At 48.1% G+C, this 16,656-nt stretch overlaps 1 protein-coding gene across 4 annotated transcripts in view; it reads left to right on the plus strand.

Annotated features, from left to right (window-relative positions):
* The first annotated feature begins 1,286 nt into the window (after positions 1–1,286).
* LDAF1 (lipid droplet assembly factor 1) overlaps positions 1,287–16,656 on the plus strand; it is a 115,785-nt gene continuing 100,415 nt past the window's right edge. The window contains exon 1 of one of the 4 annotated variants that reach the window (XM_088476163.1): positions 1,287–1,307. The gene's annotated coding sequence lies outside the window, so the exon portion shown is untranslated. The other 3 variants (XM_088476161.1, XM_088476164.1, XM_088476162.1) reach the window with 3 other exon arrangements.

The following is a 16,656-nucleotide window of genomic DNA, read 5'->3' on the forward strand; positions in this document are numbered from 1 at the left end:
GTTCTCGTTGGCCGCAAGCCCTGGAGTGATTTTGGCTCTATCAGAGCCAAAATCACTCCCACTGACATCACTAGTGATGTCAGTGGGGCCGGACCAAGACGGTAGGCGTTCCCCTTTGGTGCGAGACCCCGAGCGACGGCTTCCCCGTCGCTCGGCGGGTCTCGCGCATGCGCACGAAGGAGCAGCCTCCGTCGTGCGTATGCGAACTAGGGCACCATCAACCCGCTTGCGAGCGTTCAGCGCTCGCGATCGGGTCAGAATCAGGCTCAGAGTTTAAAGGGCGCCTGCTGTTTATACTCCCTAGATAGCCCCTCCCATTGTTATGGCTATTTAAATTTCCCACCAATAGTCAAGAGCCTGGTTTTTTTTTTTTTTTAACTCACGATTTGTTATGCCCAATCTCACCATGCGTACGATCCGATAAATCGCGAGATCGTAAAACAGATTGGGTGTCTTTTTTCCAAAATCGTGATCACGACGGCAAGGGAGCTCCCGTGAAAGTTCATGAGGAAATTGGACAAGAAATCAGATCGTGACCACATCGGTATGTGCTTATGCTCTGTTGCTTAATTCGGTGTTATGGCCACCAATGTATCAATGTATATTACCCATATCCTTGTTCTTCATTGTATTGTATTTTACTGTAAAGGTGCATACACACACAACGTTTTTTTGAACGATTATCGTTAATGAAATCGGTTATCGTTCAATCGTTGAAAAATCGTTCAGTTTCTGAGCTATAACGATGAACGATTATCGTTCATGCGCGTTCACGTTTATAGTTTGTAGTTCAGTCAGACTGACCAACTGAACGATTTTCATTAAGGGAATATGCAAAAATCGTTTGTAGTTCAAAAAAATCGTTCATTACATTTAGTAAATGAACGATTTTAGTAAACGATTTTCATTTACAAAATTCGTTGTGTGTGTATGCAGCTTAAAGTCACTTTTTTGGTTCTGTACCTTGTAAGGCGCTGCGGAACACTTGTGGCGCCATATAAATAAACAATAATAATAATTATAATAATGGTGGTGCAGGTGTTGAGATGTAGCATGACGACATATTAACCATTTCGACATGGATCAGTTTGACATTGCAGTGTTGACATAATGACTTTCTTTATAGTTATTGTCGACATAATGACCATATACTGCAGCTTCCAGTATGACTTTGATTCGAGTAAAGAATAAGGTCATCTTTGTCACAGCAGTGATATAAATAATTATCATGTGATTATGAACCATCTTTCTATAATTAGCACGCTTATAAAACAACATGGATGCAGAAATCGTTATTACTGACTATGGTAAGGGAGTGACTTTATGGGTATTTACTTTACAGGGAAAGAACCTGTGTGTGCAGTCAGTGTCTATCTACTAAACAAGGAAGGAGGACTGAGCAGGCAGGCGCTGTAAGGAGCTCTCCCACTCAGTCAGGCTGCTGAAGGCTGGTCTTGTGTTAGATCAGCAGCACTGCAGGGCGGGGAGTGTGTATAGGAAATGTTGTTCTCTCTGGTGAGAGTATGGAGGAGTCTGACAGGCAGCAGCACTGAGAGGTAAGAGGAAGCTGCAACCTGCTTACTATCTGCTGCCTGTAATCTGCTACTACTCGCTATCTGCTGCCTGTAATCTGCTACTACTCGCTATCTGCTGCCTGTAAGCTGCTAAGGTGAATGCTGTGTGTACAGTACTTGCTGGTAGGCTTCCTCTGGTTAGTAGTATGCATTGCTGATGCTGGGAGCCTGTGATAAGCAGTATAACATGGGCTCAAAGTTTCCCTGATGCTTCCTATAAACATCTTAATCTCCATTTCTCTAAATTTGGCAAACAGGAAGCTGCAATATTGTGTGATTCTACGGCTGGTTATCCTTTGTTTATCCAAAGTCCCTGACTTTATTTATACAGATCATTGTATCAACCAAACTATAAAATTTGTCATTTAGTTTGTATTGAGAAAAAAATAGGGCAACTATTTATTGCATGTTGTAATGAAATGTCAATACAGTGCAGATATATCAGCTAATGCTTTATTTCCCTATTAGTCCCATTGTTATTCTAATGAAAATGTTCCAAAAGTAAGAATGACAAACTGATAAACTGGGTACACACTGAGCGATGTGTACCTGACCGATCTGACATATGGGATCCTGGGTACACATCAGAACGATGTAACGAATGACTGAATGATCAATCATTACACTGCATGGCGCCACATGCGGTATTGTCAGGTTTGATGTACAGCACTTCAAACCTGACTACGTCACATGCAACCACGGGTTCGTGCATATCATTCATACACACTGCACGATTCGTCGTTCCGATTTGGCCAAATTGGAACGACTTCGTTCCAGTGTGTTCCCAGTTTTAAAGTGGGAATATATTTGTTACAAATACCACTTTCGGACAGAAACCCCAGCTTTAAGCTGGTTTCAGTACTTACCGCCCTTCACACCGAGTTGTCGCCATTCAAACCAGGGTCTTCCAGTGACCTGAGTCTTCTGTCACTCCTTGGAGATTATGTAATCTCCAAGACCCCACTGCGCCCTCCAATCAGCTCCTTTTAGCCATGACTCGGGTCATGCCTTTCACACAGGAGGCTTCCCGGGAATAACCTTGGTAGCAAACAGGTTGAAGTCTCAAATTTCCACACAGAAAAAGGACTTGTGTTGACCCGGCTTGCCCTGGCAAATTACCAGGTCCTTTCCTCTGTCTGAAAGGGATATAAGTTAAATTGTTGCAAGTTAAAGTTTCACCAAGATAAAACGTAGTGTTCATGATGAATCGGTACAAGTAAGGACAGATCAACTGAACTCGTATAGCATAAAAGAATGACTGTATGGGCCTTAATTATGTTCACATAATTGAGCGATTATTTGCAACTCCATAAAGTCTTGAGTGTACACGGTGACTAGGAGTTGGCCTGAAATTAATTTATAAAAAATCTGTTACATGGTCGTGTTATGGGAGTGTCCGCGAATGGCTGTCTTCTTCTCAGATGCAGAGGCCGTGATCTCAGATGCACAGCCGCAGAGGCCGTGCTCTCAGATGCACAGCCGCAGAGGCCGTGCTCTCAGATGCACAGCCGCAGAGGCCGTGCTCTCAGATGCACAGCCGCAGAGGCCGTGCTCTCAGATGCACAGCCGCAGAGGCCGTGCTCTCAGATGCACAGCCGCAGAGGCCGTGCTCTCAGATGCACAGCCGCAGAGGCCGTGCTCTCAGATGGAGAAACTACACCTGCCATAGGGCTGATGCGAGTGTTGATGATGCACCAATGGTGGCGTGTCCCTGATCACCAGCGGTATTACATGCAGAGACGCTGAAAGTGTGTGTATCACTGCTTGCACATTCACACAGGGGAAAGTTGATTTGTATATTATCGCAGCCGTGTCCATCACTGAATCAGACCCCATGTGTTTATATCAAACTGTGGCCTGCGGGCCAAATGCGGCCCATCCCCTCTGCTTATCATGGATTCCTCCGAAGCTCAGGGCAGTGTTAAATGCTTGGTATAGCCTGGCGATCTCATAGTCTGGCTGCCCTTTCTACAGTTCACTTTCCAGTCCGTCCTGCCCCTCTCGTCCAGAATCAGCGGACTCTAGGCTGGCATATAAATTCATGAGAGGGGGTTGTGAGCTAGCATATAAGGATGCACATCATGTAATCACAACTCCAGTGTTCACATTAATACAGCATCTCATCACAGTTTGTAAAATTAGTAAAAAAATGTATTTTAAAATATTTGTAATCGTTTGTGAATAAAATGTTATCAGCAAACAAATCTAACCTAATTGCTGAGAGGCTAACTGAGAATTTTTTTTGAGGCCCTTCATTAATAGCTGTGGCAGAAAAAAGTGTGGATACCTCTGGTTTATAAGAAATATAGTGGATATATTTACTAAAGTGTGGGTTATTAGAAGTGGAGATGTTGCCCATAGAAACCAATCAGATTCTACTTAACATTTATCTAGCACCTTCTAGAACAGGGGTGGGCAATAAGTGGCTCTCCAGCTGTTGTTGAACTACAAATCCCAGCATGCATTGCATTTTAGCATGGCCAAATAGCAATCCTGTGGCAGGGCATGCTGGGATGTGTAGTTTTACAACAGCTGGGGGCTGCTTATTGCCCACCCCTATTCTTGAGGATAATAGCTAGAATCTGGTTGCTATGGGCAACATATCCCCTTCTAAAAACCTGTGCTTTAGTTGATATACAGTACACCATAGGGTCTATATGCTATAGGGAGAAAATGCCTTAACCACATGTTCTAGCCAGAGATGGGGCTTATCCCTAATGCCAAGCCTCAAATCTAATAAACATATTGTTGGTCACCTGATGCGATATTGTCATGCAAAACTTGGGAAAAGCCTTATTAGCAAGAAATTGTGGTAGTACATGTACTGCTGCAACACTCTGAGCAACATCATAGTATGGCAATGATTTTTTTTAATTAAGTAAAACATTTTTTCCTTTTAAACATATTTAAATATATAATATAAAAAAATATTTTTCATAATGTTTGTAGCATCTGCTCTAGATGCCCAGGATTCCAGTGCAGAGCGTATCTGTTAACCAGGTCAGTGTGTGTGTAGAATGACATTGACTAGCACAGTCAATGTCATTGGCAATGGGCAATGCTCAGCTTTCCAGAGTCTGGCGGCCCTGAAGAGGTAACCACTACCTCTTCAGGGCCAGGCTCTGGGGAGCTGAGCATTGCCCATCTATGACATGTGCAATCAGAGCTACATGGCATGCACTTACTCTCTGCTGACAGCTCCAACCGTAACTAATGAACAAGGAGTTGAGCATGCACTGCCAGTCCCATCTTACCCTGACCTAGCCAGTGACATGTGGTGAGGTCACGGCCCCCATACTCAGAGGCATGCCTCTATTAGCTCTCTTACTGTGCAGCACCACCCGCATGCTCTGCAAGCAGTGTCTGACATACAGAAGTGAAGCTGAGCTGTTGCTGCCTCATCTCTCGTCTCCCTGCAGTCCCAGGGAGCTCCACAAAGCTGGTGAGAGTTAACTATAAAAATGATTACAATATACAAAAGATGTTAATAATATCTTCTTTGTATTATTCTAATCATTTTTATATCAAACCTCAGGAGTATGACAGGGGAGGCTCTGCCTTTACTGCACATCCCTGGGCCTAGCCCAGTAGCAAACCGACAGCAAAGCCACAAGAGTCACAAAAGCAGGCAGAAACCAGCTGGGGAAGGCTCCGCTAAGGAAGCTACGTCTCCGCTTTTAGACCGGTGATCTGGGCTACGGATAGTCTGGCAAAATTATCTATTATATCAAGTTTGTTATACAGTAACAGGTGACCACAAAGTGGAGTAAAACACTTTTTTCATATTACTTTTTTTTTTTTCATTGTAGTATTTCACTAAGGAAATTAAGGGACATTTTTAAATCGCCATTTAAAGAAGACTAATGTTTGAATATAAAAATGAGCAAGGTTTTCCTCCGGGAAATTGCCCTTACTATTAATTTAATCTCCCCCATAGTGTAAATGGAATCGGTATGTAATCCCGGCGGCTGAATAGCTGCTGGATCAATACCGACAGTGAAAGACTGATAGCTGGGTAAAAGACTGGGGCTGGTAAACACCATAACCCTCCCCTCTCCCTAACCCTCCCTTAGTGGTGCCTAACCTTAACTTCCCCCATAGTGCCTAACTCTAACCTCCCCAAGTTGGTGCCTCACCCTAAACCTAACTCTCCAGGTGGTGTGCCTAACCCTAAGCTCTCTCTAGTGGTGCTTAACCCTAACCCTCCCAGGATTTAGTTTTCGACAACTATCTTTAGTCCCTTGTTGGGCTTTCAGTGTCTGAATTCTGGCGGCCGGTAACCTGACTGGATCCTGTGTAAATATTGTATTATTGATAAACTACACTGCAGTGGGAGTAAAAATACATTGTTTTGTTCCCTGACTGAACACAAATACTGTGTAAAAGGGTGTGGAATCATATGTCGACAGTAATAATGTCAACATGATAATGTCCACATGGTCCTAATTTCGACATTCCTTTTGTAAACAGTGATGGAATGTTAGAAAAAAGAGAAAAAAGAACTCTGTTTGGTGAGCACTCTAAAAATGTAAATCTATTGTAATTTTAAAATATAACTTTTAATATGTCATAATTGATAAGATGATGGAATGTTGACATACTGTATAGTCCCATTGGCCCAGCAGTGATTTACCTGCTCCTAACAGCTGTAGCGGCTCCAGCACGGCTTCCGGATCTTGGTGGTCATGTGACTCTCATTTCTGGGTCAGACCTGCAGCATTCTGGTAAGTATTCTTCTCCTACCCTAATCCTAACCCACCCTCTAGTTCCTAACACCTTTTCCCCTACAGCCCAATCTTAAGCCTCCCATCGGCAGCCTAACCCTAAAGTTGACATTCTGACAATGTAGACATTTCACGTGTCAACATTCTGACAATGTTGACACATTGCCTGTGTTGTCGACATTATGAATGACTACATCACGTATAAACATATTACATAACTGTAAATGTAATGCAAGTAATAAAACCTCTTAACCTTTAATCTCTACATCTAATTTATCAAGAATAGTTGCTTTGCTTTTTTCCGATATTATTGTGGACAAAATTAGTTTTAAGTGAAATATGCCAGGTGCACTAGATTAATTAATTATGTGAAGTGATTAGTGTTGTTAATTTCCAATCTTTTAGCCTTACGGAGATGGACAAATCTGGCAATTAAATGCTTAATAGGGCCACTGATCACATGCACAATAATCAAATTCCAAAGGGTTGCTGTTATGTTTCTCCCAAATAATTCCTAGAGTCACAGTAGGAAGGACTTCTGCTTATAACAATCGCATGTTGTTCCCTTAGAGTTAAATACTCACCGGTACTTAGGATTCCACCAGGTCTTAACCTTCTGGACAGTAGGGGCTTATAATTATCAGCAGATCGCAGTACTGGAATGTGAGGAACAATAATTGAGGCAGGACTGACACCTCACTATAAGTCACAGCTGTAGAGCCACAAGGTAAATAACAGGGCTGGAGAGATGCAACCAGACAAAAGTGAAATAATGGACATGTTCGCTGAGCAGGGCTAATGATGGAGTAGTCTGTGGGTGGTAATTGCAGCAGGGGCAAATGTAGTAACAGTAGTTCAGAGCCTAACAGTTCTAATAACTAGCAACTGAGACAGGGCCATGCCCGCCAAGAGCTGAGCCGGGCCCAGATAAAAAAGGGGGTGTGGCCTAATTGAGGGAGGCGTGGTCACTCCCCCTTAGGTTACAAAAAAAAGTTTTTCAGCGCTGCACGCTGGAGAGGGGGCGCAGTGAGCCCCCGCAGCCTGGTGCATAACCAGTGGGGGGCGTGATCAGCTTGATTGCTCCCCAACAGGCATAGGAGACTGCTGTGGATGCTTCTTAGCAGCCGCGAGCAGTCTCCCAGTGCAGCCCAGCACACAGCAGTGTGTGCTGGGCTGCAGTGATGGAAGAGGGGGGGGGGGAGCGATGCTGGGCCCCTTCAGCAAGCCCGGGTAATTAGTACCCGCTCGCCCCCCCTCGGCGCCCCTGGTCAGGGCTAGAGGCAAACCCGGCACAGGCTACAATAGCCAGGAGCATGAAGCCCTGTGAGACACTGCTAATCCCGGCCAGGACCACAATCCCCTGCAGCTGCCCAGGCATTCCCTGGTTGCATAGCAACCAGCGGAACCATCCATTATTGAGGCCGGGGAGACACTGCATTGCATCTGCTTAGTGGCGGGCGGGACCCCCATCAGTAATGAACTGTAAAAGTGGCTTATAACAGTTGTGTAAACCTTACCCTATCAGTTGTCCACTCTGCCTCATTCACCACAATAACTAAATTCTATGGGTCATGTACACTGTACCCAACTAATTGCCCATCTCATGATTTCTACTGGCCATTATAATAAGGTGTATATTTACTAAAGTGCAGGTTTTTCGAAGTGGAGATGTTGCCCATAGCAACCAACCGGATTATAGCTATAAGTTTCTAGATGAGGGGTGGGCAATAAGCAGCCCCACAGATGTTGTAGAACTACACAGATTGTGCTAGATAAATTTTATGTAGAATCAGATTGGTTGCTATGGGCTGTATATGCACATTAATAATGTCCCCATGTTAATGTCTGACCATACAGCCCATCCTATTGATATAACCCAGGTGTGCCATCTTCTACTTCTCAGTATCTGTTTGCAACTGACCCCAGCTAATTATTCTCACTTGGTGCGAGATGTATCAATATTCAAATTTTTTGTGTGCACTGCACCCTTCTACATTGCAATATCTATTAAATCCTATTCGGCGGGATGTTGATAACATTTTAATGCAAGGCTTATTGCAAAGCTTCTTTACTTTAGAAACTACCTGCATTCTTTTTTAAGAACCCAACATCATCCTGTTTGCAAGTGGGGTCTTAGAGGATATCTTGCTGGTGGCCTGGCCATTTTTGCCAGCTGATCCTTCACCCCAAACCAGTTGCTACAGCCTCCACTTTATTTTTCCGTCCTGACCTGCTCCAGGTTGAGTACACAATCGCGGTGGTCAGAGGCCCGACTGTGACCATGCTGGCTCCGGAGTCCTGATGGTCAACGTCCCGATGCATGTTGGTAAGTATTCTAACCCTTACTCCAACCCTTCTGCAGCCTAACACTAATCAACCCCTCCTGCAGCCTAACCCTAAGCTTCCCTCTAGTGCCTAAACCTAACCCCTAACCCTAATAGTTAGTATCAGGATTCCAGAGCTGGTACTCTGATGACCGTCGAGATCCTGGGCATCGGGATGCTGACGACATCCCCCTGCTCATACCTTGCCTCTTATTAGGCAGGGAATGGCACTGGGCCATCTGCCCTTCTTTATTATATAGGATCACCGACACCTCACTTCAAGCACACCTCCTCCCTATCCTCGGGCTGACCTCTTCCAATCTTTTACCTAGACTCAAACAAACTTGGAGATTCCCTTCCTTCACTAATGCCCTCGAGTAAGGCTGAGTGAGCCCCCGTGGGGAACTCGCATGACATCACAAGGGTGGCAGAGGTCTCTCCAGCTCCCCGGCCAAATGATGTCTTGGATTCCCAGCCTTCAGGGGACAGCCTAGATGGCAGCTATTCCAGACATATATCTTGGATCCCAGCACCCACTACTTCCAAAGCTGCCACCCAGCCTGCTACAGATTTTGTAGCATCCTCTTTCCATTATTTGCAGAGTATGATGAATATGGCACTTGTAACTACAAGACTCCTACTATTACTTTCTTGTATTCTGCTGGAAACAAGAGTAGGTACGCACATCTACTACTATGTACCCTTCAAGGCCAGATGTGATGCTGCTCACCCCCTCTTCCTTTCGTTCCCCATATTCATCTGTCTATATTCTCCTTTTCAATGGGAAATCTTGCAGTTCCTCCTCCTAAACCAGGGGAACTTCCCCTGATTACAGAGTGACAGCAGCACAGGTGCCAGGCTTCCTGATGTGGTCATGATCTGCTCACTGACTACTATTGGATGCAGTGGCAAACGCAGGATTTCTAGAGGGTGGTTTCCAAATGCTTCATTTTAGAGCAAGTGTGGCCAGTCCATGAAGAGATGCCCTCTTCATGGACTGGCCACACTTGCTCTAAAATAAGCACTTAACCAGCTATAATATACGTCATACGAAGTATAATGTATGTAATTATTCTCACATGAACAGGACCAGCGATCACAGTGTACCATTATAACCGGAAGTAGAGCTTGAATGTTTTTGTTTCAGATGTGGGCTCCATTGCAGATCATTTGAGCAAGTTTGGGAGTCTGGGGGAGCACCAAGAGAACCTTGCACTGCTCTGGATATCTATGTACACATTGGTCTTCTTATGCACTGGATAATGTATTATTAAATAGTATTAATAATTGACCCTATAGATGGTCTATATCAGTGCACCCCTAACAGTGCATGTTTTCTAGATCTCCTTGTAGGTGCACAAGTTTATTCATTACTGGCTCACACATTTTAAAAGATCAACAGGTGCTGCTAATTATTTCAATTTTGACATTGAGGGGATCTTAAAAACATGCAGCTTTAGTATTATATGACATTTCTATTGTGGTCATCATGGTGTGGGCTAAGGAGGGGGTTTCCAGGCAACCAGATACCCCCCTACGTTTGCCTATCGGATACTTAATATAACTTGAAATAAAGACAAAACATCACTAACCCTTCTGCAAAGCAGATTCCTCCCCTTTTTCCCCTCAGGATTAATGTTAAATTATTTATCTGAAACCATACACAAAGAGTTAATACTCCATATGCCTGAAACATGGGCAGCAGATGGGTGTTTTAGAATGCTGATTTTTTTTTTTCTCCCATTAAGAAAGCATGGCATTTTAATGGGATGTTAAGCTCAGTCCTCAGTCTGGTTAACAAGACAGTAACTGGGGAGCGCTGTCAAAAAAGCTGCATGAAGTGCTTTGACAGAGGACCGGCTATGGTGTGACCAAGGAAGAATATTCTCAATATTTAATGTGATGCTGACAGCACTCCCTCACTTTAGAATGCTCGTTTCATTTCCCCCCTTTATACATTGTCCACCAGCATGCAGCAGAGAGAATACTTATAACCAGTGGCACCACTGAGGTAGCTAATTTCAGAGGCTATAGAGAATTAGACACTGAATATGCTCAAAATCTAGCAGAATATTCTAGTGCAGAATAATGTGGTTAGATTGTCCTCTATATTTTAAGCTAAGCAGATGGGAAGTATATAGCACTGTGTGTAAAGTCCTCTCCTCATAATCAAAACTTGCTGAGCGCTACAGAAAATATATAAGTATCAAATCAATTTCACATATGTTTTCTTTTATACATATTTCGCTGCTGGGATATTGAGACAAAATTAGGATTTAAAACTATACTTAATAGAGCTGTATATTGTAGTGTAAAAAAGAGTTTTATTTTCTACTTCAGGGTCCATAGGGTATCCACAGGATACCTTGGGGTATAGGTGTGACGTCAGTCGCAGGGCACCAAAGAGTTAAGCTTTCAGCCTCCCAGGATGCACTAGGTCCCCCTATACCCCGCCCCCGGGCCAAGGCACCCCAGTTTAGTTTGGTGCCTGGCCGGAGTATGGTGCACCTGTTGGAGTGGGGGCTAGAAGAGCCCCTGAAGCTTTTTCTTCATGCAGCTGTGGCTGCACATCTGGATGAACAGCATGGACAGTAAGTCCTGACGTCCATGCTGTCTTCCCTACACCCCGCCGGTACCAGAACGCCGGTACTGATCCGGGGATGCTGGTGGGCGTCTGGGGTCACAGCTAGCGGTGACCCCAGATGCTCCGGACCATGGCCGGATTCAAGGGGGACAGAGGTAAGCAGCGGGGTCCCGTGGTGGGTCCCCGCTGATCACATGGTCCTAAGTCCCCGGGCAGGGGGCTCCCTGGGGACTGGCTGCAGCGTGGAGCCAGGCGACCAACCTGCGCTTCCACTACCCCCGTGGGACAGCGGACCGCAGCAGAGCGGTAGCGCTGCGGCGTCCCAGGGGTTAAATGCATGCCAGGGGAGCGCGCCTTCCCTGTCTCACAGCCGGCGCCTCCCCCGCTGCACACAGCCCTCTCTGCACTGTGCTGACTGGTCCTGTGTCAGCGCTCCTCTCCCAGGCCAGCTTCTCTCTGCTCCTCGGCGGCCATCTTCTCTGCAACGCATGGTGAACGCTGCTGGAAGCCTGGAAGGAAGCATCGTGGTCTGGGTCCCCCCGCATACCTCTCCTCCGCTGTGGCTCAGGTCTGTGTATGCAGCGCTGTGTCCTACCAGGCCCTGTGTCTGTGTAGTTGAGCGATCAGCGCTGTTAGTGCAGGAATTGTTATTTCTCTGCATTGTATGTGACTGTGCTAGCGCTGTTGTCTGTAACTTTATCTTCTCAAAACTGTCAGCTTTATTACTGTCCCTGTTCTTTCTGCTAAAGCCCTTGCAGTGCGGTGCTGCAGGGTGGTCTCTCGCCTATTTAATACTTAATTGGTGAGAGAGGTCACATACGTGGTGCCATCATGTCTGAAAGTGATTTTCCCCTCCGGCTACAGTGTACCACGTGCAAAGTACCGTTAGCGGAGGGGGAGGGTAGCGCGGAGGGCCTTTGCCGGCAGTGTTTGTCCATGGCGCGGCCTATTACGGTTACAGCACCGGTACAGGAGCCGCCCTGGGCTTGTTTCGCTCAGGCGTTAACAGCCTTAGTGGGCCAGTTAGCTCCGCAGCCCGCGTTTACTCCGATGGGTTTGTCCCAGCAGTCTGTGGTGTCGTCACCCATGCAGGGGTTACCACGACAATTGGTGGTACCCCACAGTCTCCCTATTTCCCCGCTCCCGGGTTCTCAGGAGCCAGCGTGGGTTAACTCCCTGACGAGTTCTGTACAGCACTTGTCGGATGTGTTGCAAGGGGAGTCTGTGATGCGGCCTCATAAAAGGCCGGTGGCGTCCCTGTCCGCTCCTTATGAGGATGATGAAGGGACGTCTGATGATGGGGAGATTCTGGATCCTTACGATCAGGAACCTCTCCATACTAAGGACGCTGATGCTAAGTCCAAAGTATATATTCCTGGACTTATTCGGTCGGTCCGCACAGCCTTGGTGATTGAGGACGAAGTTCCCCCAGCGGCTAAATCTAAGTATGCCTTTTTCAAAGATGTGAAGGGCGATGCCACAGTCTTTCCTCTTTCGGGTCAGTTGGTGGACCATTTAGAGGAGGCGTGGAAACAACCTGACAAAAGATACCAGCCGCAGAGACGCCTGGCGGTGGCTTATCCGTTCGCGGATAATTATTTTGCTAAGTGGGAATCCCCTCCACAGGTGGATTCTCACGTGACCCGTCTTGTCCGTAGTGCCACATTGCCGATGCCATCCATGTCCTCCCTTAAGGATGCTACAGACCGCAAGGTAGAAATCTGCCTGAAGTCCGCTTATTCCCTTGCAGGGGGGGCAGCACGGCCGGCTATGGCCATTTGCTGGGTTGCCAGAGCGATGGAGCGCTGGGCGGATTCATTAGAGGCTTCTTTTGAATCCGACTGTCCGGCCGAACAGGCGGAGTTGATTGGCAATCTCCGTGATTCGGCCACCTACATCAACGAGGCGGCTCTAGACATTAGTACTCTGGTGTCTAGGATTTCTTCAGCAGCGGTAGCTGCTCGTCGCACCTTGTGGCTGCGATCCTGGAAGGCGGACGCAGATTCCAAGAAGGGTCTGGAAGCCTTGCCGTTTACCGGAGAAGTTCTCTTCGGTCCGGATCTGGGTAAGATTGTGGCCACGCTGGCGGCAGCCAAATCTGCTTGTCTCCCGTCGGCCGCTGCTCCTTCTGGTTCAGGACCATCGCCCTTTCGGTCATCTAGGGCCCAGGGCAGGCCCAAACCACAGTCGTTTCCTTGTCAGGCTGGCCCTAGGAAATCGGTCAAGCCCCGGAAGCAGGCATGGAGTACCAGACGTCCGGCCCCCAAGCCAGATGACAAGCCTTCGGCCTGACGGTCCGGGCCTCCCTTTGGGGGATCCCAGGGTGGGAGGCCGCCTGCTGCAGTTCGCCCAGTGTTGGTCGGTCACTACGACAGACACTTGGGTTCTGGAAGTGGTCTCCCACGGGTACGCCCTCTCCTTCCGGCACAGACCCCCGGCTCGATTGTTCACCACGGGTCTACCATCAGACCGGAACAAGGCTACGGAGCTGCGGAAGGTATTGCACACTATGCTCCAGGCTGGAGTTATAGTGCCTGTTCCATTCTCCCAGAGGGGCCAGGGTTTCTATTCAAATCTTTTTTTGGTACAGAAACCCAGTGGGTCGTATCGTCCGATTCTCAACCTCAAAGCACTCAACAAGTCTTTGCGGGTACCGAAGTTTCGGATGGAGACCCTACGGACCATCATTCTGGCGCTGGAACCGGGGGACTACATGGTGTCATTGGACATACAGGACGCTTACCTGCATGTCCCTATTCTTTTGCGCCATCAACAGTTCCTCAGGTTTGCAATCCGCAGCGACCACTTCCAGTTTCGGGCGTTACCTTTTGGCCTGGCGACAGCACCACGTGTCTTCACCAAGGTGATGGCGGTCATGGAGGCTTCTCTGCGGCTGCAGGGAGTCCGCATGTTGCCGTACTTGGACGACCTGTTATTGGTGGCGGGATCTCCAGAGCTCCTGTTACGCCACTTAGACCTGACCATTGCCCTGCTGCAACGGCACGGCTGGCTAATCAACTGGCAGAAGTCCACTCTAATCCCGTCTCGGAGGATTCTGCATCTTGGAGCCTTATTGGACTCGGGACAGCAAAAGATCTTTGTGACAGAGGAAAAGATCTCTGCTTTGCAGTCAAGGGTGCGCAGTTGTCTGCACAGCCGCCAGGTGTCTCTACACTCGGCGATGAGGTTACTGGGCTCCATGGTGTCGGTGTTCGACATGGTGGAATATGCCCAGTTTCACTCCAGACCTCTGCAGCACCTTATCCTGTCAAAGTGGAACGGGCTGCCTCAGTCTCTGAAGTCCCAGACGATTGTGTTCACACCGGAGGTTCGCCTGTCCCTTGCTTGGTGGTTACAGACGACCCACCTTAGCGAGGGACGTCCGTTCAGGATTCCAAATTGGGTCCTGTTGACTACGGATGCCAGTCTTCGGGGCTGGGGAGCAGTTTCGGGTCCACATCTGTTCCAGGGCAGGTGGACTCCGACAGAAGCGGAGCTTCCAATCAATATTTTGGAACTCCGTGCAGTCTTCAATGCTCTCCAGCAGGCACATCGGTTTCTCCAGGGTCACCCGGTACAGGTCCAGTCGGACAACGCTACCACCGTGGCCTACATAAACAGGCAAGGAGGAACCCGAAGCCGGGCGGCTCTCGTAGAGGTGTCTCGGATCCTGGTTTGGGCGGAGCGCATTCTTCCGGCCATATCAGCGGTCTTCATCCCGGGAGTGCTCAATTGGGAGGCGGACTTTCTAAGTCGCCAGGACGTTCATCCGGGGGAATGGTCCCTGCACCCGGATGAACAGATGGGGTCTTCCAGAGATCGACCTAATGGCGTCCCGGCACAACAACAAGTTGCCGGTGTACGGGTCTCACACAAGAGACGAAGGGGCGTCTCTGGTGGATGCTCTGTCCGTCCGGTGGACGTTCCGGTTCGCATATCTGTTCCCTCCGGTATCCCTTCTTCCACGGGTAATCCGGAAATTCAAACAGGAAGGAGGGACGCTCCTGTTGATGGCTCCCGCGTGGCCCAGACGGCACTGGTTCTCAGACCTTCAGGGTCTGTCCGTGGACAGTCCTCTGCGGTTGCCGCTACAACCGGACCTCTTGTCTCGGTCCTTGTCGTCACCCGGACCTGACTCGGCTGTCTTTGACGGCGTGGCTGTTGAGACGGCCATGCTGAGGTCCCGGGGGTTTTCCAGCTCTGTGGTGCGTACCATGTTGCGAGCTCGGAAACCGTCTTCCGCGAGGATATACCATCGCGTGTGGCATACGTTCTTCCAGTGGTGTCGACCGAGAGGTTATGCACCGCGGGAGTTTCGTCTGTCTCGGATTCTCGCCTTCCTGCAAGCGGGACTAGATCATGGGCTTCGCCTTGCTTCTTTGAAGGTACAGGTTTCGGCCCTGTCTGTCTGGTTTCACCGTAGGATTGCTACAATCCCGGATGTGCGCACCTTTATGCAAGGTGTTGTCCGCATTCAGCCGCCCTTTGTTCCACCTGTGGCGCCTTGGGATTTGGCTGTGGTCCTGAGGGCTCTCCAAGGACCGCCGTTTGAACCACTGGGCTCAGTGGATCTTAAATGGCTAACAGCTAAGACTGTTTTTCTTCTGGCGATTGCTTCGGCCAGACGTGTTTCTGAGTTAGGGGTTCTTTCTTGTAGACCCCCTTTCTTGGTTTTTCATGGGAACAGGGCAGTGCTCCGCACTCGGCCCGAGTTTCTTCCCAAAGTTGTTTCCCAGTTTCATATTAACGAGGAAATCGTTGTTCCGGCCTTTAACTCACCGGGTCTTTCCGTGGGTGAGGCCTCTTTGGATGTTGTGCGGGCCTTAAGGACTTATGTTGACCGCACTTCTTCGTTTAGGAAGTCGGACGCTTTGTTTGTCCTCTATGGCTTCCGTAAAAAGGGTTGGCCTGCTTCAAAGCAAACTTTGGCAGCCTGGATCCGTATGGCTATTTCTGAAGCTTATCTTCATGAAGGCCTGCCGGTTCCTCCTTCTGTGAAGGTTCATTCCACTAGGTCTGTGGGTCCTTCGTGGGCAGCTTGACGTGGTGCCTCTGCAGTCCAGATCTGCAAGGCTGCTACGTGGTCCTCTGTCCATACCTTCGTGAGGTATTACAGGTTTGACACCTTCGCCTCTCAGGATGCTTCCTTCGGGCGGCGGATTCTCCTTTCAGCACAGGAGCATCCCCACCCTTAAAGGATACTGCTTTGGGTCATCCCCAAGGTATCCTGTGGATACCCTATGGACCCTGAAGTAGAAAATATGAGATATGGTAAGAACTTACCCTTGTTATCTCTATTTCTACGAAGTCCATAGGGTTCCACAGGACTCCCGCCCTGTCGCACCTGTGCTGCAGATGGGCTTTGCTCTGGTCACCGGTTTTCCGTCTCCCTCTGGTGAGAATGTGATTCTTGTATGTGTCCAGATCTTTGTTCTCTCTCTTCCTTCTCC

This window comes from Taudactylus pleione, unplaced genomic scaffold, assembly GCF_031769625.1.
Source record: "Taudactylus pleione unplaced genomic scaffold, aTauple2 ptg000184l, whole genome shotgun sequence".
In the NCBI taxonomy this organism is placed as follows: domain Eukaryota; kingdom Metazoa; phylum Chordata; class Amphibia; order Anura; family Myobatrachidae; genus Taudactylus; species Taudactylus pleione.